This window comes from Pleurodeles waltl, chromosome 3_1, assembly GCF_031143425.1.
Source record: "Pleurodeles waltl isolate 20211129_DDA chromosome 3_1, aPleWal1.hap1.20221129, whole genome shotgun sequence".
NCBI classification, from domain to species: Eukaryota; Metazoa; Chordata; class Amphibia; order Caudata; family Salamandridae; genus Pleurodeles; species Pleurodeles waltl.
In genome coordinates, this window is record NC_090440.1 from 256,898,569 (window position 1) to 256,924,553 (window position 25,985).

A 25,985-nucleotide genomic window follows, 5' to 3' on the forward strand; every position below is an offset into this window, starting at 1 on the left:
AGCAACTTGGCGAAATTTAGGATTAAACCAATCGATTTTGAATAATCTAATCATGGCATCCCTTCCAAGGTGGGCTTGTCCATGATATAACCTGGCTAATTGGGACAAGAGACTGGCAAAACCAATCTCCCTTCACTTGAAACCCACAAATCATCTGGGTTTTTTACGCATTGTAATTTGCTCCATGAGAGTTTTTCATCCTTACTGACATTATTTTGTAGGAATTTCAATTCTTCTATTGTGTCCACAACTTTTAGAGCAAAGGCTTCATTTGGTTCAAGTTCTGGCTCATTTATCAAATTCCATTCGTCTCTGAGCAGTATACAGTTCAATGTGCGAAACCTTGCGACTTGATCTGCATATCCATTTCCCAAAAAAACGAAGTCTTGTGATTTCGAGTGTGCACTGCATTTTACCACTGCTAATTCTCCTGGTAACTGAATAGCATGTAACAATTCTCTTATTCTTTCACCATTTTTCACTGGTGATCCTGAAGAGGTCATAAAGCCTCTTTGTGACCACAATTGTCCAAAATCATGCACTATTCCAAATCCGTACTGACTGTCAGTGTAAATGGTGACTTTCATCAATGCGGAAAGTTGGCAAGCTCTAGTAAGGGATACTAGTTCCGCTGCTTGTGCAGAGTAAACTCCCTGAAGCCAAGATGCTTCTAGAACACTAGTTATTGTACATACAACATATCCTGCTTTCAATATTCCTAGTGCATCTCTTAAACATGAACCATCAACAAAAATAATTTGATCATTTTCTTCCAACTGAGTATCTTTGATATCAGGTCTTGGTTTAGTACAAAATTCAGTCACCTGAAGACAGTCGTGCTCAATGTCTTCGGCGTTCTCAATTTCGACATTTTCACTGGGAAACAAAGTTGCTGGATTCAACGTAGTGCACCTTTTTAGCTGCACATTGGGTGATCCCAAAATTACTATCTCGTACCTTGTAAGCCTAGCACCAGTCATGTGCTGTGTTCGGGAACGTGTCAAATGTATTTAGACTGAGTGAGGGACCATAACTGTTAAAGGATGTCCCATCACTATTCCTTCACTCTGATTTAGGCTTATACCAACTGCTGCTACAGCACGCAAGCATCCTGGTAAGGCTGCTGCGACTGGATCCAAAGTAGCTGAAAAATATGCTACTGGCCTGTTTACGCCACCATGGGCTTGAGTCAAGACAGACAAGGAACATGCATCATGTTCATGACAAAACAATGTGAACGGCTTTGTGTAATCAGACATATCTAAAGCTGGAGCTCTGCACATGCATTCCTTTAATTCAATAAAGGCATCCATTTCATCTCTTTTCAACCCGATTTCATCCTGCGCATCTTTCTGGGTCAGTTTCAGTAAAGGTTTGGCTAGAGTTGAGAAATTGGGAATCCATTGGTGACAGTAGCTCACCATTCCCAAAAACTTTCTCACCTCTTTCCTTGTTTTGGGTGGACTCATTTGAAGTACACTCGTTATTCTTTCTTTCATGATTCTTCTCAACCCTTTTTCTATTTGGTGACCCAAATATTTCACTTTCTTCTGGCAGAACTGCAATTTTGAAGGAGACACCTTGTGTCCATTCCTTCCCAAATGGTTCAGTAGGGCAATAGTGTCAACTGTACAGTCCTTTCTGTCTTTGATGCGATCAGTAAATCCTCAATATACTCTACTAAGGTTAATCCAAAGGGTAATTCCAATGATTCCAAATCTTTCTTTAGAATCTGATTGAAAATTGATGGGGACTCCGAAAACCCTTGAGGAATTCGACACCAACTGTTGACTCTGTCCAGGAATTTAAAGCAAAAGAGAAATTGGCTGTCCTCATGAAGAGGCAACAGAAAAGAATGCTTGTGATAAGTCAATGACTGAAAACCACTCTGCATCACAGGGAATTTGAAACATTATTACAGCTGGATTTGGTACTACGGGACAACATTTGACTATTATGTCATTTATTTTTCTCAAATCTTGAACAATTCGGACCTTTCCACTTGGTTTTACTAGTCCCATGATTGGTGAATTACATGGACTACTTAGTACTTCTTTCAGTACACCCTGTTTCACAAATTCGTCAATGAGTTGGGCGACTTTCATGAGAGTGTCTTGTGACATATGGTACTGCGGAGTCTAAGGAAAATTTACATTAGGTTTTACAGTCACTTTCACTGGTTCTGCTCCTTTGACCAATCCTACTTCTTTCCCTGTCATATCCCACACTTCCTTTTCAACTGTTTCCTGTAACTCAGCTGAAATATCTGCTTCAGTGAGCATAGGATATAGAGTAATCAGGGGATACTCTTCATCGACAGTTTCTGTTTCGTCCTCTCCTAAACTGTCCTCTTATTCCTCATCACTGTTTGTCTGAATTTTAATTCCATTATTTGAGCACATAATCGAGCATCCCAATTTGCACAATAAATCTCTCCCTAATAGGGATATCGGACTTGAATCACACACCACAAATTTATGTAACCCTTGAAAGTTACCAATGCTGACTTGCACTGGATCTGTAATTGGGTTTGTCAGATACCTATTTGCTACTCCCACTACTTGAACTGTTCTCCCTGAGAGCGGCAAATTTGGTACTTCGATACTTCTGACTGTAGAGCATGTAGCTCCTGTGTTAACCAAAAATGAAACGCTGTGACCCATAACTCTTCCTTCCACATATCGTCCCTTTTGATCAACTTCCAAAGATGCTGCAAGCATACAATTTCCCTCCTCATCTGAACTTTCACTCCCCCATACATTGTTTATTCCACTCTCACTGTGTAACGGGAATTGGTGTACTGTGTCACTTTGATTCATTCCTTGACCTGTGACCTGTTGAGGAAGCATTACTTGTTGCTGATTCATTGGTGCTAAGGGTACTTGCATTTGCTGATTAGGTACCATAGGAAACTGCTGTTGCATTGGCTGCAACTGTGCCATTTGTACACAGGGCATTTGCACCTGCTGTTGTTGTATAGGTTGTAGACCCTGCATCTGATTTACATTATTTTGGAAATTTGGGTTTGGACCTCTCAATTTTGGTCCTCTCACATTCTGAAAAGCATTGACATCATTGTTCTGCTGACCTACACCTTCCTGCACCAACATTGGGTACTCCCGTTTCCAATGTCCGACAATTCCGCACGTGTGACATGGCATCACCTTCTTCATTGCCTGTATACCATTGGGAATCACAACAGTATTTAAATCGGGACCATTATTCACAAAACCTGCTCGGCCTCTGCCTCTCATCTGTGGCTGAAACATAGCATTTCCCTGCTGTTGCTAATGCGGCAACTGTTGTTGGAAACCTTGCAAACCTTGCAAACCTTGCAAACGTGTCTGGGCTGCTCTAATCTGCATCACCATCACTTTCTCTTTCAACCTTTTCTGCTTTGTCTCAATCTCATCACTGCAGTATTTTGCATAGTTCAACACTTCATCGATCGGGCAGATTTCAAAGGGGCAAAGTTAAGGCAAGTTTTCCTTGCGGCAGCAAGGAAAATGGGGCAAAAGTTATTGCATGGGCAAGACGGGGTAAAATTAAAGTTAAAGTCTCTAGGGTGGGAATTCTTCAAAGTCTCTTTCTCTGGGATAGCGAAAAGGCATCAAAGTGTCATTTAAAATGGAGTCTTGAATCTGGCTTCAAAATGGCATCAAGGAAAAATGGCTGACTTCTCTTTGTCCGGTGGGTTTAAGTAAGAAACGCTCCAAATTCTTCAGGGTCTTCCATTGGAGGGTTCATAGGGTGGCTTCTCTTTGACCAATGAATAGTGTCTTTCTCTTAGTACTCATTTATGCATAAAGTGTCCTTGGAGTTTTGGAACACAATTAGCAACAAAGTTTGCCAATTATTTCTGTATCAGTGTCTTTATTGTCTGCACCTGCAGAAACTGACCTTGCTTCAAAGGGGATAAAATTTGCCTAGCACGAAACATTGAGATAAGTGTATTAGTCATTCTACTGGAAAAATACAGCCTTTAAAGTTTAGAATACGTTTTTGTTAATACAAGTGAAAACCACGCAGTTAAGTCTGAGACCAAGCAACTAGGCCAAAGCCTCTGCTTTAATTAAGCTTGTTTATAATAATGGCGAACTACTTCGTGGGCACATTTTCTACACACGTTATTTTTCTCTGCTAAATCACATTTTCTTATACGATTTTGTTACATGATATATGAATGTTTGTTAGTTTTTCTTTTTCTGCTTCATCAGGATCAAAGACGAAATGCCGCCAGGAGAAGGTGCCAAACGTCTCAGGATGTTGGGCCGAAAGAAATGCCGTTCACCATCCTCATCGCCAGTGTTAAATCGTGTTCACCAGACCACGGGTTCGTAGAGCAGCTTTCTCTTTATTTCTATGTAGGTCGATACAAGGCCCAGCCATCCGTTCCACACCTATAACAGGGACTCCGTCCGTCTCACCTACCTCCACCTCGTCTCCCCGGCGAATCGACAATCGACAGTGCTTGTTCTAGAATACTACAGCTGGTTGTCTGCATAGAAACTCATTGAAATTAACTCTGTAAGGACCATGTTGACAGTGAGCAGAAAACGAGACTGGAAAATCTGTTATTAGCCTTTCAGTTGGAGGTTGTCTACAGTCCGTCACGACAGGACATGACCCCAAATGGCCACTAAGTTGTTCACAGCAGACTATAAATACTGTTGTTTTAGTCTTACTGCGTCTGGTGTTGAACACGGAGTCGAAAGCTGAAGGCGTGATTACAGTTCTTTGTAACGGATATTTATAAACAATCAGTCCTCATATGCATACGTTTACTGCAGTCTATTATTGTTATAGACTATTGGTGCCACAAACGCTATATCATTTAGATCATCACATTAAAAAGTAAATATGCCATTTATTGGCGTTTTTAATATGCCCGCATACAACCACGGAGACAGTTATTCAATTTACGCCAGTTTCTGCCAGCCACTGATTATTACACAGGAACGTACTCTCTAAAATACTGTAATAAAACTCCCGTCTCAACAAAGATGGCTGTTATCCACTCAGTTAACAACATTTCTACGCCCCACTTTTAACACAATCCTTTGTGGTTCGAGCGCATCGACCTGAAGCCCACTAGCTATTACTACGGAGTGCGTCGAAAAACCGCGTGGCGAGGGCAGTTCCAACAACTGCAACATTTTAAGTGTCCATAAAACAATATTTAGGAACTCTCTCCGTCCTTCTGTTCATGCGAAAAATCTCATTAATTTAAACGATGGCCAGCACTATGTAAAGAGTCGTATTCTTGGTACTAGAAGAGGCAGAATGTTAGCCTGACCTTCTAATGGACGCAGCTTCAGACTTCAATCTTTCTGCTTTCCTATTGGCCGATAAACTAACAAATAGAAAACTATGACGTCAAAGATCAGGTGTTTTTCAAGCTCCTATAAGCAGAAAGTGATCATCATTCTCAGAGCCCAAGTAGCTCGCCGTGATCGTATAGTGGTTAGTACTCTGCGTTGTGGCCGCAGCAACCTCGGTTCGAATCCGAGTCACGGCATTGCGGTGAGGCAATGTCACGGCAGTTGGGCAGTATTTTTTTATTTCTTTAAAATTGATGCTAACATTAAAATAATTCAACTCATTAAATACGTTATATGATTATTCTGTTTTAGTTATTGTGTTTTAATTTTTTAATAAACATTAACTGTACCGAACACTATTATTGTCATTTTTTGGAACACGTAAAAACATTTGTCATTAATTTGTTCATCGTTTACCTTTAAAATAAAGTAAGGAAGAACAAGCTGCATTGTAAAGTTAGAAATTGCACTCAGGCCACTGCTGTATCTCTCATGACCCGGGGATCCTTATGCATTAACTTAATAGCCAGTACCAAAATGAGATCTTTGATGCATGGGAATAGCACTCGACCTAGTTCGTCTCCAAGGAGGGTGATTTTGTGGTGGGCTATCGTTCAGATCAGGAAGTGAATACTTCTTTGGGGAGGAGGAACGTTTGCAGCCCCACGGAAAGAAAACCCATTGACATCGATGGACGTGTGGCATTGTTGGCCGCTAAAATAGCAGAAGCTGAATTGCTATCATGCACCCTTCAGCTCAGTAACCTCACAACATACTCCTGTTTTCTGATGAGATGGACAAAGAGAATAACGTGGAGTGGAAAATACAAAAGTCAAACAGGGGTCTGATGAGATGGAAAAAGAGAATTTCGTGGAGTGGAAAATACAAAAGTCAAACAGGGATCCTAGAGAATCTGGTTTTATGAGCTCGGATATAAAGCTACCCAGATCAATGTGATGGTAAAGGGAATGCCAGGGGGTAGCACCAGCAACCTTCAGCTACCCTTAATCAGCATTCTTTGCTGGTGGGAGACTGCAGATGATGCCAGGGCGCATGACACCCACCAAAGAAGTGGGAGTTGGGATATATGGCTTTGATCCACTGCCAATTTAACAGGTTCCTATATTTGTTCGTTTAAGCTGTGAGGTCAAGCCTGGTTTGTATTTAGTTACCTGGCAGACTTGTGAAGTTACCGCTTTTCTCTTCTTTTGGGAACAATCTGCTCCTGAGCTAATCTTGAGTTGCAACGTTTGATAAGCAGTAGAAGAACATGTGTAATGGTGTATAGTTCAGTAGTTCGAAAGGTCTATTAGAAGAATGGACTTTCTAAATCGCTCATACAATTGTCCTGTGTTATTGCCTGTAGAACATGGAGGTTCAATGATACGTGCATGATGTATTGATGTTAGTAGATGCTACATTTGAGCACAATCAATATAGCTGGTACCACGTCCTCACACACGCCAGCTCTCAAAAACATAAATTAATTTGTTGCAGTTCGAGGCCACTTAACTGCATAAGCTCGAAAGGTTCACTGTAGGAACACACTAGAGTTTTGGCCCTGCATTCCTGGGGACACGTCAAGAGATGGCACCTGTCCTTTTTGGTACTGGGATGAGCCAAAAGGAGTACATTTCGAGCACAGAACTCGAAACTGGGTACAGACAAGCACATCTTGGACATCTTTCGTATACCTGAACTACTAACCGTTAAGCACCCCTGTTCTCGTTAAGCAATACAAGAACAAGCTAATTAAAAAATGTATTTTTTTTCTCACGCATCAAGGTACTCAGTTAAATGCTTTCTTCAGCACAGCACGTAAAGGTATGAATAATGAGATCTATAATAATCATCATCTATAGAGATAGATAACGCACAGTTTTTATTGCAATAAAATGTGAGTAAGGAATTATCATGTGTTTGTAGGCCATAGAATCAGAAAACAGTTAGAATGCTGTTAGTGCACAAAAGTACCTGGGTAGCGTCAAAATAAAGCCGTACGGGTGAGTTTGCGTCGGAAAAGGCCAACGATGTGTCCATTTCTCACTCGCAAACAAGACTGTGCGTTGTTCCTCATATGGTCGGGTTTGTGGGCATCGTTTCATCTTTCCTGCAACAGAGCAATGCGTTGATTCTGGACAGGCACCTCAGGTCCAGGCAGGCTTTTCGCTGATTTTCCGTGCCCAGCGATGTTGCATTGAAATCCAGTCGCACAGTGTCAAGAAGCCACGCTGCGTGCGGGCTTGTGTCATTAACAGCAGCCACTGCGGGTGTTGCGCATCATTTCTCTAGCTACGTTGTGTCGATCTCCCAGCTGCGATGCAGGTGGAGCGTCAATTTTAGCAGCGAGGCCGGCGGCGCGCCGTTTATTAGCCGCAAGGTGGGTGTTGTGTCAAAAGCTTTCCTGCACAGCGGTCTTTGCGTGGATTTCTGTCCTTGTCCACCAGCTGCACCTTTTAATGGTCTAGAGCAGAGGTCTTCAAACTGTGGGGCTGGCCCCCCTAGGGGGCCTCAAGTGCTCCCAGGGGGGGCGCCAAACTCTGGCCAAAAGAAGCATTATACCTATAACAGGCCTTTGTTTTAAACAAAAGCATGTTATTGCATTTCTAAAAAGGTAACAGCACCTAACTGCAATGTTTAAATAGGTCTGGACATATTTAAACATTGCAATCCTTATAAAATATTTGTGAAAAATTCTGAGGGGGGGCACATAGATTTTTATTTTTCAGCTGGGGGGATGCAGCATTAATAAGTTTGGAGACCACTGGTCTAGAGACAGGTTAGGGCACCACTTGGCAGACAGGACTCTCAGCAGAAAGTCCAAGTACTGGCAGAGAGAAGTCTTTGTTGTCCCGGAGTCTTCAACAACAGGAGGCAAGCTCAGTTCAAGCCCTTGGAGATTCTTCACCAGTGGGAAGTCACACAAAATCAGTCTTTGTCCTCTCTCAGGCAGAAGTAGCTACTGCAGGCCAACCCAGCAAAGCACAGTCACAGGCAAAGGGACAGTAATCCTCCTCCAGAATCTCTTCTCCTTTGCAGAGGTTTCTCTTGGTTCCAGAAGTAATCTAATTTTTAGGGGTTTTGGGTGCTCTTCTTATACCCCTTTCTGCTTTTGAAGTAGACCTACTTCAAAGAGAAGTCTCTGTTGTTTTCAAGATCCATCCTTGCCCAGGCCAGGCCCCAGACACACACCAGAGGGTTGGAGACTACATTGTGTGAGGGCATGCACAGCCCTTTCAGGTGTAAGAGACTATTCCTCCCCTTCTATCCTCTCCCCTCCCCTCCCCTCAGCTAAGCTCAGACTGTCCATCAGGATATGCAGGCTACACCCCAGCTCCCTTTGTGTCACTGTCTAGAGGAGAGGTGCAAACAGCCCAGCTGTCAAACTGACCCAGACAGGAAATCCACAAACAGGCAGAGTTACAAAATGGTTTAAGCAAGAAAATGCCTACTTTCCAAAAGTGGCATTTTCAAACACACAATCTAAAAACCAACTTCACTAAAAATGTATTTTAAAATTTTGAGTTCAGAGACCCCAAACTCCAAATGTCTATCTGCTTCCAAAGGGAATTTGTACTTTAATACTATTTAAAGGCAGCCCCCAATGTTAACCTATGAGAGAGATAGGCATTGCAACAGTTAAAACCCAAGTTGGCAGTATTTCACTGTCAAGACATGTAAAACACATAAGTACATGTTCCATCTTTAACATACACTGCACCCTGCCCATGGGGCTACTAGGGCCTCCCTTAGGGGTGCTTTATAAGTACAAAAAGTGCCAAGTCGTATTTGGCAGTTTAAAACTACACTCACAGACACTGAAATGGTAGGTTTGAGCCATGTTTACAGGGCTACTAATGTGGGGTGCACAACCAGTGCTGCAGGCCCACTAGTAGCATTTTATTTACAGGCCCTAGGCACTTCTAGTGCACTTTACTAGGGACTTACTAGCAAATCAAATATGCCAATCAGGGATAAGCCAATGTACACATACAATTTATACAGGGAACACTTACAATTTAGCACTGGGCAGCAGTGGAAAGTGTCCAGAGCAAACAAAACAGAAAAAACAGAGTCCAGCACACAGAAACAACCTGGGAAGTAGAGGAAAAAGTTAGAGGAGACCATGCCAATGGTGCCAAGTTTAACACATGTCCCCCCCAGCTGAAAGTGGGGAGCAACTACCCAACCTCATGGGAGTTCTCATCACTAAGGCGGAAGAATCTGGACAGACCATCAGCACTGGTGTGGTCGATGCCAGGGCAGTGTTCCACAGTAAAGTAGATTCCCTGTAGGGAGATGGACCCCCTCAACAATTTGGAATTCTCACTCCTCATCTGCATTAGCCATCTGAGGGGTCTGTAGTCAGTCTGAACCAGGAAGTGAGTCCCAAACAAGTAGGGTCTTAGCTTTTTTAGTGCCCAGATCACAGCAAAAGCTTCAAGCTCAATTGCACTCTACCTACGTTCCCTGGGAAGTAACCTCTTGCTAATGAAGGCTACAGGTTGATTTAGAGCCTCTTCATTAGTGAGAGTGCTGCTCTAATACCATGCTCTGAGGCATCTGTTTGCACAACAAATTCCTTGGAATAGTCAAGTGCCTCCAGCACAGGTGTTGTGCACATGGCAGCCATCAGGGCATAAAAGCAGTCTGGCAAGACTCAGTCCAGATCACATTTCTGGACTGTTTTTTGGAAGTTAACTCAGTCAAGGGAGCAGCAATTGTGTCATACCCCTTGACAAACCTCCTATAATATCCAGTGAGACCTAAAAAAGGCTCTCACCTTAGTCTGGGTCTTGGGGGGCTACCAAGCCAGAATGGTTTCAATTTGTGGCCACTCCCCACCTGGTGTCCCAAGTACACCACAGAACCCTGCCCTATTTGGCACTTGCTCGACTTAATAGGGAAGCCTTCTTTCTGCAGGGCATCCAACACTTTGCAGAGGTGTTGCAAGTGTTCCTCCCATGTGGAACTAAATACAACAATGTAATCCAGGTAGGCAGCACTGAAATCATCCAGTTCAGCCAACACCTGGTTGACCACCCTCTGAAAAGTGGCAGGGGCATTCTTCATCCCATACGGCATCACCCTAAACTGGTAGTGCCCATCTGGTGTGGCGAATGCAGACCTCTCAGCCCAGCTCAGTCAGGGTGATCTGCCAATACCCAGAGGTAAGATTAAACATACTTAGGTACTTGGCAGCTCCCAACCGATCAATGAGCTCATCAGCTCGGGGGATGGGGTGTGCGTCAGTTTTAGTGACCATATTGAGTCCCCGGTAATCCACACAGAACCGAAGTTAAGTTTTGGAGTGGCACCAGGAGCAGCAGGCTTGGGGACCAAAACCACTGGGCTGGCCCAAGGGCTGCTGGAAAACTCAATAACCCCCAACGTTAACATTTTAGAAACTTCATCTTTAATGTGAGCCCTCACCCTGTCAGTTACTCTGAAACTTTGTGTGGACACAAGCGTGTGACCCCAGGGATCAGGGAGAACAATGATGTGAACTGTCCCAACACCTGGCTACAGTCCCTCTGCTGCTCTGGGGTCAGGAAGGGGGAGAGGATCACTCCCTCCAAAGACCCATCTTATTCTCCAGCCGACAGGATGTCAGGAAGAGGCTCACTCTCTTCCTCCACCCAGTCACCTGTTGCTAGGAGCATGGACAATTCAGTCCGCTCAAAGTGTCCACCTCAAATGGCCCAGTCCACTTGTCCTAGAGTGCCCTAAGCTCCACTGGCACCATCACTCACACTTTGAAACTCGACCATAGTGGCATTCGGGTCATACCAGCATTTAATGTCTTCCTGGCTTGCTTCCAGGTTCTCTTGTGCGAGAGCTCTGAAGCGGGCAGTCTGGATTCTCAGAGCCAGCTTGTAACTGAATACATCCGGGGGGGGGGGGGGGGGGAGTTACTAGGGGCTTTCTCCAAAGCTTCCTATACAAGACTCAACGGTCCCCTCACAGGGTGGCAATACAACAGCTCAAAAGGACTAAAGCCAAGTCCTTTTTGAGGCGCCTCCCTGTATGAGAACAGAAGACATGGCAAGAGGATGTCCTACTTATGCCTCAAGGGCTCTGACTTGCCCATAATCATGCCCTTCAAGGTTCAGTTGAATCTCTCAGCCAGACCATTGCTTTGGGGTTGTAAGGTGTGGTGAACTTGTACGTTACCCCACACACCCTCCACAGAGACTTCATATAAGTTGATATGAAGTTGGTACCCCTCTCGGACACCACCTCCTTGGGGAACCCCATGAGGTTAAAATCCCCCTTCAATGCACGGGCCACCACAGGGGCAGTGATCGATCTAAAAGGAATGTCTTCCGGGTGGCATGGTCCACTAAAACCAGGATACACGTGTTACAAATGGCTGTCTTGGGATCCAGAGGCCCCACAATGTCAATACCAACACGTTCAAAGGGGGTATTAACCACAGGGAAAGGTTGTAGGGGGCCTTGCATTCCCCCCCCAACTCTTGCCACTTACCTGACAAGTTGAGCAAGACTTACAATGAGCATCTGAGTGCCTGCACATTAGGGGCCAGTAAAAGTGGGTGACAAGACATTCAAAGGTCTTGTCCTGCACCAAATGTCCAGCTAAAGGCACATCATGAGCCAGGCTCAGTAGGAAGGCTCTGAAGCGCTGGGATACCAGCAGCACACAGGCTGACCCAGGCTTAGGAACTTGAGGCTTGCTATATAGGAGAACATCCTCCCAGTAAATTAAATGCAATCCAGGCTCCTTTCCAGACGCCTGGTCTGCAGCCTGCCACCGCAAACCCTCCAGAGTAGGGCATTTTCTGTGTCCCACAGAATGCTTCCCTGGTGGGCCCCCTTTCCTGCTGCCACTGTGACAGCTCAGGGACCTTACCCAATTCAGCCACCTGTTTCCCTATAGGCTCCAGGACCTCCCCCTCAGGTTCAGCCTCCTCCTGTACAGTGGGAACTTCTGGGGCCAGTTTCCCGTGCTCCTTGCCCTTCCTCTTTCTGGCAAACACCTTTGGCCACTCTCTCAGGCTCCAGGGTCTCCTGATCACCCTGATGGGCTGCTGTAGTCTGGGTACACACACAGGCCCACCCAGCAGACCCAACATTTCCAGGTGTGACCCGTGTTCCACCTCCTGCCAAGGGGAATCCTCCAGGTCATTGCCAAGCAAACAATCTACAGGCATGGTTGGACTCACAGCTACCTTCAAGGAACCTGAGGACCCACCCATTCAAAGGTAACCTGCACCACTCTGCACAGGTGCTATGGGTTGTCTACTGCAACTACTTGGTGAAGTACATGGGGATCTATCTGCTCTTCAGACACTAGGTGACCCCTCACTGTAGTCACACTGGCTCCTGTGTCTCTCAGAGCCTCCACCCTCTGTCCAATGATGGTCACCCACAGCCTGTATTTCTTAGTGTTATCAGGTACAAGGGTCCTCTGGACCATCTCACTGTCCCCTAGTGAGACAAGGGTTATCTCAGCTGGCTCCCACCCCCCTGGAACGAACTAAACCCCCAAGCACTACACTGGCTAAACCCTGTGACTGAGCACCAGTGGGTGCCGGTGTCCACTTGGGTCACTTGGGGTCCCCCCTCATGTGACCATCCTGATCACATGCAAAGCATTTGCGGGGACCCTTCTGTACAGGTTTCCCTGTAGAGACCCATGGTTTCTTTTCCACTGTGGGCTGGGATTCTTTACCCTGGGAACTATGTTGGGGGCCTTTAGAGAACTCTCCCTGTTTACCCTTACCCTCTGACTTCTTCTGATGGGAACCCTGCCCAAGATTGGCAAGGTCTCTCCCATACCTCTTTTGGACCCTGATGCTCTCCCAACGGTCCGCTTCCTGTGCAAGCTTCCTGGGGTCAGTCAGTTTGCTATCAATTAGGTGCTGGCGCAGCTCTGGAAAACATAAACTGTAGAAGTGCTCCCAAGCAATCAAATTGTAAAGCCCCTCATAGGTTGTTACTTTACTGCCCTTCACCCAACCATCTAGTGACCTGCAAAAAGAATCAACACATTCCAACCATGTTTGGGATTCTTTCTTCTTATAGGACCTAAACTTGTCCTTATACTGATCAGGGGTGAGAACATACCTTGTGAGTAGGACGTCCTTTATGATAGAATAAGTGAGCCCTTCAGGATCTCCTAAGGATGTCAGAGTATCCCTCCTCTCTACCTCAAAGTGCTTCCATAGACCCGTCCCCAATGAGCTTCAGGGACCAGATTCATATGGAGAGCAGACTCAGACCCCTTGAATCACAAGATTATGTCATCTGCCTTTTCGCAATCCTACACAAGGTCCTTAGGAATGTGCACCCTCCTCTCAGGCTGCACTGTGCTATTACTGCTACCATCCCTACTAGACTGTCTCCTCTGATCCAGCTCACTCAAGCTCAGCTCACGAGCCAACAATACCTTTTTCTCTTCTATGGCCATCCTCATTTTCTCCAACTTCAACTGGTGAGCCCTCTCTGCCTGCAACTCTTCAGGAGTCAGACCCTTGGATGACACACTGCTACCTGCCCTGGAGAACCTCTCCTTGGACATAACAGGCCCACCCACTACACAATTGTGTATGGATTGCTCTTCCTCCTCCTCATCCTCCTCAGTGTGCCACTTAGCATCCTTGGCTGCTACCCGGGCCCTCAGTGGCTTTTGAGGCTCCTCCTTCCTGGTGAAGCCCTTAATGGGACCAGGAAGGGTTTTGGAGCACTGCCTCAACTGGGCAACTGTATAGCTCTCTAGTTTCCCTAAATCAAAAGCAGCTCCAGCTGATGCATCTGCAGATTGAGTTCAAAGTGCAAAGTTCCAAAGGCAGAAAAACGAGTTCCCAAATGAAGTTCAAAGCTCAATAAAGGACTACCACCAAATGGAATTAGGGAAAAATCCAAAAAGAGGAAAAATCAAAAAGAGAAGTAGAATGTGGTCACATAATGGTCTGCACTGAAAACAGTAGTGTACACTTAATCACTGTATGTCAAGTACAAATACAAGTCCAATCCCAACCGTTGATCACCAGTGATAGAAATGGGTCTTTGGTTGGCAGTCAGGTTACCCCCTTTCCAAGCAAGGACCCTCACTCTAGTCAAGGTAAAGGAGAATCACCCTCAGTTAACCCCCGCTCACCCTCTTGGTAGGTTGACATGAGCAGGCAGGCAGGCAGGCTTAACTTCAGAAGCAATGTGTAAAGTATTTGTACCAGCACACACAGTAACTCAGTGAAAACACTACAAAATGACACAACACAGGTTTAGAAAAATAGCTAGTATTTATCTAAACAAAACAAGACCAAACCAACAAAAATCCAATATACACAAGTCACGTTATGAATTTAAAAAAGAATAAGAGTCCTAGATCCCTAGAAAACAGTGAGAAAGCAGTTAGCGCACAAAAGAACCTGGGTAGCGTCAAAATGAAGCTGCACGGGCGTAGTTTCTTCTTTCCCACAAGAGAGCGATGCGTCGCTTCCGGACAAGCACCCCGGGCCCGGGCAGGCTTTGCGTTGGTTTTCTGTGCCCACCAATATTGCGTTGAAATCTGGTCGCACAGTGTCAAGAAAACACACTGCATGGGGGCTTGCTTCGTTAATAGCAGCCGCTGCGGGTGTTGCACGTCATTTCTCCAGCCATGTTGCATTGATCTCCCAGCCGCGATCCAGGTGAAGCGTTCATTTTAGCCGCGAGGCCGGAGGGCGCGTTGTTTATCAGTCGCAAGACCGGTGGTGCGTTGAAAGTTTCCATAAACAGCCTGGATTTCGGTCCTTTTCCACCAGAGTTCAGAGAACCCAAACTCCATATGTCCGTCTGCTCCCAAAGGGAATCTGCGCTTTAATACCATTTAAAGTAGCCCCCATGTTAACCTATGAGAGAGATATGACTTGCAACAGTGAAAATCGAATTTGCCATTATTTCACTGTCAGGGCATGTAAAACACATAAGTAAATGTTCCACCTAAAACATACTCTGCACCCTGGGCCTAACTTAGGGGTGCCTTTCATGTATAAAAAGGGAAGGTTTAGGCCTGGCAAGTGGTTCGAATTTGGCAGTTTAAAACTGCACTCACAGACACTGCAGTGGCAGGTCTGTGCCATGTTTACAGGGCTACTAATGTGGGTGGCATAACCAGTGCTGCAGGCCCACTAGTAGCATTTTCATTTACAGGCCCTGGGCACCTGTTGCCCGCTTTACTAGATACTTACTAGCAAATCAAGTATGCCCATCAGGGATAAGCCAATGTACACATAAAATGTATACAGGGAACCCTTACACTTTAGCACTGATCAGCAATGGTAAAGTGTCCAGAGCAAACAATACAGCAAAACAGCACACAGAAACAACCTGGGAAGTAGAGGCAAAGAGTTAGGGGATACCATGCCAATTATGTCAAGACTAACACCAATGCTTCACAACAGACCACTTTTTTTAGGGGGCCACTATCACACGATGCTCTTCGTGGGGGTCTCCTCGTGGTGGCAGTCTGTCTGATGAGAATTACAGACTGCATATTTAAGCCCCAATTCATTGTGTTCAATTGCTTCTCTCCACCCACACCAATGTCTGTAATATAGCTCTCTTTTCTGCGCTCTCAGCCATGCACACCTAATGGACTTTCATGGAATGCCAATACCTTTTCACCAGTAACAATTTCAATTGCACACACTTTGAGGTTAGTTTACTGTTTTTTTTTTTAACTTGCAGACACAGCTTGGAGATACACCTAGGAGCCAGCCAGTGTACTCTGATATTCAGCCTCTTAGAAAGTCTAAATTACCAGACACTTTCACCATCTCTGGGTAAAAAAATCCCATTTCAATGTGGCACCTGGGGTAGCAGTCATTCAATTGTGGGTTAACTTAGTGTAACAAGTGGAGGTGATGACCAATTAGGACTCCAGGCTACCAGCGGCAGTTTCTTCTCGAGGGGTAGGGAGCGTCGGCCACCCGTCCGATGCGAGCCAGCACAGGCAAAAATAAAATTGCAATGAAAAGGTTTAATTGCCATTTTATTTTTTACCAATGCAGTGCATGCTGCAGCAGTGCCAGCCACGATTCCAGAGACATGCCGATTGGCAGCAGAGGACTGAAGCAGCGTTAAATGGGCGTTCCAAAGTGCTCATGTCACTTTGGCTGGCTGTTTTGCGCCCCCGCCAAAGTGACATGCACACTTTGAAGTTCTCCACTCAGTTATCTTAAGAAACAACATGAGAACAGTATCGGAAAGCAGAGACAGCAGAAGAACTCCTTAGGAGAATGTGCAGCCTGTGGATAAGTGCTGTTTTTTTATTTTATTTCAAATGTGTAATGCATGTAAGTGTGTAATGCATGTAATTGTAGTGGTTGTCTTTATTTTGTAGTTAATGTTATGTATGTTATTTTGGAATTTTGGGGGGAGGTGTGTTTTATGTTTTTTGGGAAGTGGTGGGGCACTTCACTCACCCCACCACTTTTGAAGGGTACGAGCCACCCTTGCAGGCTACCCCCTTGCAAACTTGAGGTTATCGCTCTAGTTGTGTACCCAGAAGGAATTCAAGAGGCTGGGCCAAATTTCCCTCATGTTGAAGCCTGCTGCACAGTCGCGACCGCTGGGCACTACATTTCCCAACCAACAGAGCGCAGGCGCTCCACCTGCAAGGCACTCTGCATTCTCTGAACTAGTACATATTACTGGGATATGATTACTAAGTACACTGCTCTGATTGCTATTGCTGATAAAGCCATCAAAATTACTTTGAATTTTTAAAATTGAACCAATTTTAAACACTGGGTTTTAAGTGTGAACATTATGAATGTGACCAATTAGGTCTCCAGGCTACCACCTTGCAACCTTGAAGTTGCCTCACTAATAGTGCACCCAGAAGGAATTTGGGAGGCGGGGCCAAACCAAATTTCCCCTTATGTTCAAGCCTGCAGCGTGGACATGCACAGGGGGCACGCTGCCAGCGAGCCAAATGAAGCCCGTCTGCGCCCACGAGCTGCAGTTGGGTGGCCAGCTCCAGCCAATATGTCTGTTTCGAAGCAGGTAAATCTCGAACTTCTGACTCTTTAAAATGCCTCATGAGTAAACCCACAAATAAAAGGCATATTTGGTGCCCAAATCGATTAATGGACCCAGTTGCTTACACTCGCTGCAGGGGCGAGTTTAGTCTTCTTTACAAGCCGCCCTCGGCTGCATTACATACATCCCCTCCAACCTCTTGATCCTTAGCTGGGGGGGGGGGGCTCATAAATGCACAGTCTTTGAGCAAGCATGCACAAGAAGTCAATGAATTTATTATAGCCTATCAGTTAGATGTTTTATTTATAACTGAAACCAGGTTAAAACCCAGGTGCAATCCTGAGCTTGTCACTTCCCTTCCCACGGATACACGATTAAGAGACAGAACCGAGTTGAAGGCCGAGGTGGTGCAATAGTTATCATCTTTCAGGACACCCTACAATGCAATTCCTTTGACCTAGTCTCCCTTAAAGGAGCAGAGGGCTTAGGGTTTTGCATTAAGGTCAGTCCTTCCCAGTCCTTTCTGGCTGCCTACTCTATCGTCCTCCCGGTCCAGGAACTTCCTTTCTAAACACATTAGGAGAGGCCCTTGTCCCTTTCCTGCTCCAAAACACCAATTTCACTGCCCTTGGAGATTTTAATTTCCACTTTGATGATTCACATAATCCAGAAGCCAACTGTCTTTCCGATACCCTTAGGATAATAGGGCTCCCCCAAATAATAGCCAATCCTACCCGCACACAAGACGGGATTTGCTCGAACCAACCCCGGTTAACTATTGAAGACCTCATCTTCCAATCATGGTTGGATCATTGTCTAATTCCTTTCAAATTGCCCCAAAGATATGAGCCCCATGTGTCACAAATGAGGAGTGATGAAAAACAACCCTATTCTAATCAACTGTCTCTCCACTACTGCAGCGATTCTAACTGGAGAGCTAGCCGAGGACCTCAAGTTATTTAATACATGGGTTTGTAACACTGCCTAAGAACTAGCTCCGCTTATTCACCTTAAAAAATGCCGGCCAATACTTTCTGCAACTTGGTTCTCCACAGCCTTAGCAGAACAAAAGTGTTGCTGTAAACAGCTTAAACGCAGATAGTGTCAGGCCTAAAAAATAAAAAAGGATGATTAGCCCAATCCAGGGAAGTTCAAAATACTTATCACAAGATGATCAAGGAATCAAAAAAAAAAAATCAAACTTCACAGCGCAAATTGAAGAGGCCCGCTATGACCCAAAAGATCTTTAATATTTCTAAATCCTTCCTTTAGCCTAAAGCACTTCTCAGGGACATTCCCCTATCCCGGGCACTGTGTGATCAGCTTTCGACCTTCTTTGAGTATAAAATACAATCTATACAATAGAGTTTAAGCTTCGCCTCGAGTACTGATTTCTTAAATAACCACTTCCCAGATGGCGACAACATTCCAAAGGCAGGATAAGCTGTCTTTCAGGAAATGTATCTCAGTCATGTCAAGTTATCTTATCATGTAAGTCTAGTTCCCCTCTTGACCCATGTCTACCAGCTATACAGCATGAGGGCATAGACACAGTCAATGCACTCATTAGCAAGATTCTCAACACATCCCTTGCTGAAGCAGACATTTTAACAGTGGAAACTGGCAATTGTCAACTCCCTACAAAAAAGCTTCTAGCAGGCTCTACTGTTCTGTCCAACTTAAGGCCTATTTCCCTTCTCCCAGTTGTAGCCAAAGTTCTGAAAAAAATCGTAAATCAACAACTTTTAACTTTCCTTGAAAACACGAATGCACTTAATATCTGCCAATCATGTTTTGGACCTAAACAATCTACAAAGTCCGCTTTAGTCTCAGTCTCAGAAACTCAGTGTCTCAGAAACCATCAAAATTTACGTTAGATTCTGGCACTAATGCATTGCTGATATTGCTGGATCTGTCAGCTGCCTTTGACACTTTCTTGCAAGCCATACATCTGCAGTGGATTTTTTACCAATAGAAGACAGAGTGGACAATGCCTGTCACCAGAAAGAGCAGTTACTATGGGGCTCCTCTCTTCGTCCTGCCCTCTCTAACGTTTATATGGCCTCCCTAGGTGGGGAGACTAGGGAGAGAGGAAGCAACAGGGCAGAAGTAACACAGAGTGGGGGGCGAAAGCAACACTGAGTGTAGTTGGGGGGTTCTAAGCAGCACAGAGTGTGTGGAGAGAAGCACACATACCAAAGAGAGAGCAACATGAAATGGGAAGAAGCAGTGGAGAGTGAATGTAACATGGAGGGATGTGGTGGAGAAGCACACAAGTGAGAGGCAGCAACACAGAGCAGAGACGGGAGGAGAACTACATGAGAAAGACAGCTGAAAAATATATGCACTCTCATGTAGTGCTTAACCAAAAAGAAAAAAGTAATGGTTGAAAATTAAGCAGTGAAAGGACACAACTAATCCATACTCCAGGGGTGGGACAAATAGAAGAAGAGCAAGGAAAGTCCACACAAGCTAACGAATAAAAAGCAAGCAAATAAAAGTGGCAATAAATTCAACCTATGGTAATGGGTGGGCTCTAAGCTGACTGTAAGCTGCCAGTAGGCCCTTCTGCAAGCAGACCTCTTGCGCTGTCTGGTCGGCAAGACCTAAAAAACAGAGACTGGCCAATCCCAAAGAGACAACCCCTAAAGACATCAGAGGCTGGCTGCAAATAGCAGATTGGGTGCAGGTGCTATGGCCACACCCTGAAACCATCCATCGGCGCGCAGTCTCAAAGACATGTCAAAGTCTGTGGCAATTATAAAATCCCCCTATTATTGTGTCATATTTATGTGTACTATCATACAAGCGTCTACAGGTACCTTAAATAAAGAGGCTACAAATTAAGAGGAAACAATCCGAATTTACAAGACCCATAACAATTGGAATCATCGTTTAAGTGCAGCAACTCTGCACAGTTCACATACATTGAGTCCCTTATACGATCTTCATTCTCTCATGGAGAGTATCTAAGTGATGTTTCCTTGTCTCGAATCCAGTTTAACCACTTCCACCACTTTCCATCTGATGTCGTCTGTGTGTCGTGTTTCCATGTTGTGTTTAACAAGGGCTGCCCCTTCACTTTGATGTTGACATATGCGCTGCGCCGTTCATTTGTGTTGCTTGTCCGAAATACAATAGGTTGCAGGGGCAACTGATGACTGATAACCATTCCTATTATAGTTGGAAACCCAACAGTAATAGGTACTTTTGACATCCCACTTTAAACACTTTTGTATTGATAGTAAACTTGCATACCTGGCAGTTCCTTCACTTGTAATGCCCTACCACAGAGAGTAATCCCCACCATGTAGTAATGCTCTTAATTGTAAGTTTCTCTATGGGCCTGTACTACCAAATCGCTTATGCGTTTATTACGTTTTAAGGCACAGAGGGTTACTGTTTGTCTTCAAATAAGTGACATTGTCTCGTCACACTCTTCTGAATATAGCTGCTCACAGGATTGAAAGTGGTCACCATTCTTAGTTTGTGTTGGTTGTCTCTTCCTTTAGGAATTCTCTAGATCAGTAACATGATCGTTTGACAGCTCTACACACCATCATCATGTGGTATCCTTTCTCTGTCAGTTTTTTGGAAAGTCCTTCAGCCTTTTTGAAGTAATCTCGTTTGTGACTACAGCAGCATCGTATTCCTAGGAACTACCCATAGAGGAGGTTGTCACTTAATGAGACCGTGGATGGTAACCACTATGCAATAAAAGGGGTTTTCCTGTCAGTTTGCGATAAATCGTAGTGTAAAGTTCGTCACCTTCATGTTTCTTAGGAGCTCTAAACAGTTGATCTCCTTATTGATAGATCTGAATTTGTAATCAGTATTGATTTTTCAGACAGCTGGTAAGTTCCTGTAAACGTGCCATGTGACCTTGATAGAACATGAAGATATTATCTATATATCTGCAGAACAGATATTGTGTCTGTGCACGTTTTATGGACAGGACTGTATTGGATTTTGCTACATAAAGGTAGCTGTGTCTGGTGCAAAACATACATCCAGGGCAACTCCTTTTGCTTGCAAATAGTTTTTTTTTTTTTTTTAAGAGTGGGTCTTAGCTGGTACTATTTCGTTAGTTGCATGATAGTCAACTAGAAAACCATCCTGTTTGTGACCAGCACCCTCCACAGCTGCATTCTGAGGAAAGTCTGTGTAGAGGGATTCTACATAAAGGATTACTAAAATGTGTTTTCCATTGTCGAAGGCAGTACCCTCATATAGTTTATAAAGTCAGTACCAAGTCTACAACTATGCACAGTGGGTCCAGAACTCAGCCTCAGCCCAAGATAACGAGTCTGTCTGGCCAGTCATGTAACCACCCATGTACTTTCGAATGTGTGTATATTACAGGTGCTCTAGGATGCGGTCTATTAAGGAATGCATTTTCCTTTTCACCGATGTACCAATCGCCTAATCACTCATCTGGGACATGTAATACTTCACACCGTCATTCAGATAGTGGCTCCTTAGGCTGTTTCCTGTAATAGCATTATTGATGAATTCCATTCTCATATTTGTCAATATCTTGTATCACAATTGCCCCGCACTTATCAGCAAGCTTGATAGTGATCTTGGTGTTAAGAGTAAATGACATTAAGGTTTTTTTGTACTTTAAACATTAAACACGAAAATGTCATGTTTTCTTCCCTAGTTTATGTACCTATCTGAGGACTATGTTTTCAAATGCTGGAATCTCAACGGGCATGAGTTAGCGGGGGTTAGGTCAAGGAAGGGTGTAATCCAGTACCCTATTGTAGCAATATTAGGTCTGTCCTTGAAGAATCTTCAAACCCCAGTCTTCAAGAACTAGTACGGTTCAGTACAAATTTTCAAAAAATTCTGTTTTTCCCATAATTATGAATCTTAACCTTCTACTGCGGATGTTGTTCTCGTGATGATTCAATAAATATAATGAGATATTAAAATGGGTGATTGCAGATCCATTGTAGAATTCAACCTCAACAGAGGCAGAATTGGTTGTATGTCCAGCTCTCCCCTGACTGGTGCTGTCCTCTTCGTCAGCATTTGCCTCTGCCCCTTCCTCTCGACCATCCCCGGTCTCTCAAGGAACTGGTGTAGCCTAAAAAATGTTGTGGTGTAAAGATGTGTGCATGCGGAACAAGAGTTGTTTGGACTGGGCTCTTCCACGGATTTAGAGCTAAGTTCCTTTTTCCCCTTTTTTCACATTACAGACACATTTAGCATCTCCATAGTGAGGACTAGGAAGTTGTTATTGGTCCTGATGAAACCCCACCTGATCTGTAGAGACGGTTTTAGGCGTGAAACATGTTGACCTACACACAGGGATAGAATGAATTTTTTATTCCCTTGACCGTCTCATAGTGAGTGCGAGAGCATTATTTCTGGCGACATTCCAACCCCTGTTTTTAACCTTGACATGGCCTCTGTGATAAACTGATAGGGTAGTGTGGTTTATAGTCAATTTTAACCCTTTCACTAGCTCCTCATTTCTTCCTTCACCTACAGGGCTAAGACACCCTTGCACTTGACTTTACTGCAGTGCACAGAAGATCTCAGGTAAAGAACCCGTCGGACATTGCAGCGCCGATTCAACGAGGAGCAGGCCCAAGGATGAAGCATGGCACCCAATTGGGTGTGTGAGGGCCCTTGCTTCTCTTGACAGAAGTGCCTAGCTAGACCTGAACCATATCTAGGGGTCCTAATCGAAACTCTGCCTTCAGAACTGTTTTTTACGTACATATTGGGGGGGACTGTACACTGGAAAGAATCAATTCCCACCCCCCCCTCCTTTTTTTTTCTTCTTCTCAATATAAATGACCCATTTTCATCTCCACACCTCAGACAGTATCTGCCCTACCAAATCTATGTAATCGGGCCCTATCATAGTATAGCCTGCGGAGGTTTCTGAATTGGTTCAGTTGCAAGCGCACTTTTATTGCAACCTCTCTTAGGTGCATCAGAGCTGCCTCCAAGTCCAGGTTGTCTAATTCCCCCATTTCCTGCTCCTACTTATCTCCAAATTACATTAGGGTGTCGGGATTGTATTAATAATCGTCTTATAGGTACGGGAGACTGCTTTACCTTCAATCGCACCCTGGAGGAGCCTTCCCTCCAACAGTGCATATTCTGTTTTCTTAAGTTACGTAAAGCCTCTCACCCTTCCATACATGCTGGATTTGTAGGTATTTAAAATATTTTGTTTTATGTAATTGATATTCTCGCTTGAGGGAGCTAAAAGTGCCATCCTCTATCAAGTCTTCCACTCTGGAGATTAAAATGGTATACCATTGACCAAAGCCCATGAGTTTCCCTATTTCTTTCAATCACCAAAGCCCATGAGTTTCCCTATTTCTTTCAATCATATTTCCATCCATAGGGGCGTTTCTCATGTGATCCGTGTATCCCATTTAGTTTATTTCTCTACTCACTTCCATGCTTCAACAGTCACCCGGGACGCTGGTAACAGCATTGTCATCCCCTCCACAAAAGAGGTAATGCAGGAGGGGCGCGATTGAAACTGGGCCCTCTATAGCACATTTTTGGTATGGTCTCCCGGTAGATTCCCTTAATCATTGATCGCAACCAGATGTGCCACCCAATAGTAGGCCTTAATGTTGGGAAGGGATATGCCGCCATTGTACTGATTTTGCTGCAGTGTTTCCAGCACCACCCTGGGGTGGCCCCATCCCACAGCAGCCTCCTAACCTTCCTCTCTCTTTTGATGTAGATATCATCAGGGATTTTTTGGGAAGTATTTTAAAGGATATACAAGAGCTTTGGTAAAGTGATCATCTTGTACATGGCGGTTTTCCCTAAGAGTGTTAGTACCAGTGACTTCCATCTTTCTATGTCCCTATGGAATTTTGTCAGTACCCTTTGAATGTTGTGGTCTAGGCTTTCGTCTCTGTCAAGGACCACATATATTCCTAGACATCAGAGCCCATGTCTATTCCTAGTCAACCTGGGCAGTCCTGTACGTCAAAATTACCACCTGTCGGGTATAAGCTTGACTTACCCCAGTTAATTTGATAACCTGCCTGGGCCTCTTTTACTGCAAGCAGTTGAAATGTCCATGGGAGTGTTGTACTCAGCTGGGTAACATATAACAGAATATTGTAGGCATACAGTGAGATTCGTTCCTCACTGGCCATCTCCTTCACTTTCCCTAAAACTGGTGAGATCCTGGCCATGCAGCCTAGGGCTTCCAGTACAAGGGCAAACAAGTGGGGAAACAGAGGACAGCCCTGTCTCGTGCACCCCTCAATTGAGAATTCTGTAGACATCTCCCCGGTTACTCTTACTCTGGCTACTAGGTCTCTATAGACCTGGCTACAAACTTGGAGCCAAACCAGAATCCCTACAGGGCATGTGTCCTGAAGGACCAATGTACAGTTTCAAATGCCTTTTTGGCATCTAGAAACAAGAATATATTGGGGTCTTTCCTCTATCTTACCGTCTCTAACCAATTGTAGAGCCTTCATAAGTTTAACCTAGTCGACCTCTATGGCATGAAGCCGGATTGATCAAGGTTATAATCAGCATTAGGAGTTGTTTAGCAAGAATTGTGGATAGAATTTTAGACTCAATATTCGAGTGAAATAGGCAGATAGGAGCTACAGTGTGTCGAGGGCCTCCCAGGTTTATGGATCACCTTTATGGCAGCGCTTCGGAGGTCTAGTGGGATAGTTCCTCCCTCTTTAGCTTCCTGAAATATCTTAAGGAGGTATGGGCCAAGGAGCCTGGCATTTCTCTTATGGAGCTCTGTGGATATACCGTTAGGGCCCAGGGATTTCTGGGTCTTTAGGGTGCCTATCCCGTTAATACTTCAGGAAGGACCATGTCGCTCTCCATGGACAAGCACTCCTCTTCTGTCAAAGTCGAGACTGGCACTTTATTAAGATAGTCTCTTATTTGTGTGGAGTTAGCCAGTGTGCGGGCTTTGTAAAAGGCATCATAATATCTTGCAGACTCTTTTGCAAGTTCCCGGGGATTAGTATATGAGGTACCATCTTCCCCCTGTATGGCATCTACCCACTAGGCTTCGGTTTCTCTCTTGCCCAGTCAGGCTAGCAATCGCCCCACTTTATCACCCTCGTCGTGTAGGTGGTGCTGCGTAGACAGGAGCAGGGTTCTAGCCTCATGCTGGGCCAAAACCTGATACTCTCTACAGACTATCACAATTTTGCGCTTTATATCAGGGTCAGTCTCTGCCCCTGGTTGTCTCTCCATGTTTAGGAGTCTCTTTTCTAGGTCTTCAGTATCCTGTGCCTCCTTCTTTCTTTTGTGTGCTATAATTTTTATGCCCTCTCTCCAAGTATCATCTTGTATGCCTCCCAGAATGTCACAGTGGATATTATGGATTTTTTCTTTTCATTGAAATATAATTCTATGTCTACTTTGATCTCCCTTGTGACCACCTCATCTGAGCTCCCGGGCATTTACTCTTCAACCCAGTTGGAATCTACGAGATCGTGCCCCAAAAATCAGTCAGGATGGCGAGTGGTCCTGGACCAGGTACTCTACTCCACCTACCTCTCTTTTTCCCCAGCTGGTGTAAAAATTTATCCTAATCTTGAAAATACCTTGTGTGTGCCTGAAAAGTAGAAGTATGCGCTTGCTAGGATGTTGACAGCACCAGAGGTCTAGGAGGCCCAATGTCATCACAAATTCCACCAGCATG

At 44.6% G+C, this 25,985-nt stretch overlaps 1 non-coding gene across 1 annotated transcript; it reads left to right on the top strand.

Annotated features, from left to right (window-relative positions):
• Positions 1-5,446: 5,446 nt before the first annotated feature.
• On the top strand, positions 5,447-5,518 carry TRNAH-GUG (transfer RNA histidin (anticodon GUG)). Its single transcript has one exon. It is a non-coding gene; the product is annotated as a tRNA-His (tRNA).
• The last annotated feature ends 20,467 nt before the right edge of the window (positions 5,519-25,985 follow it).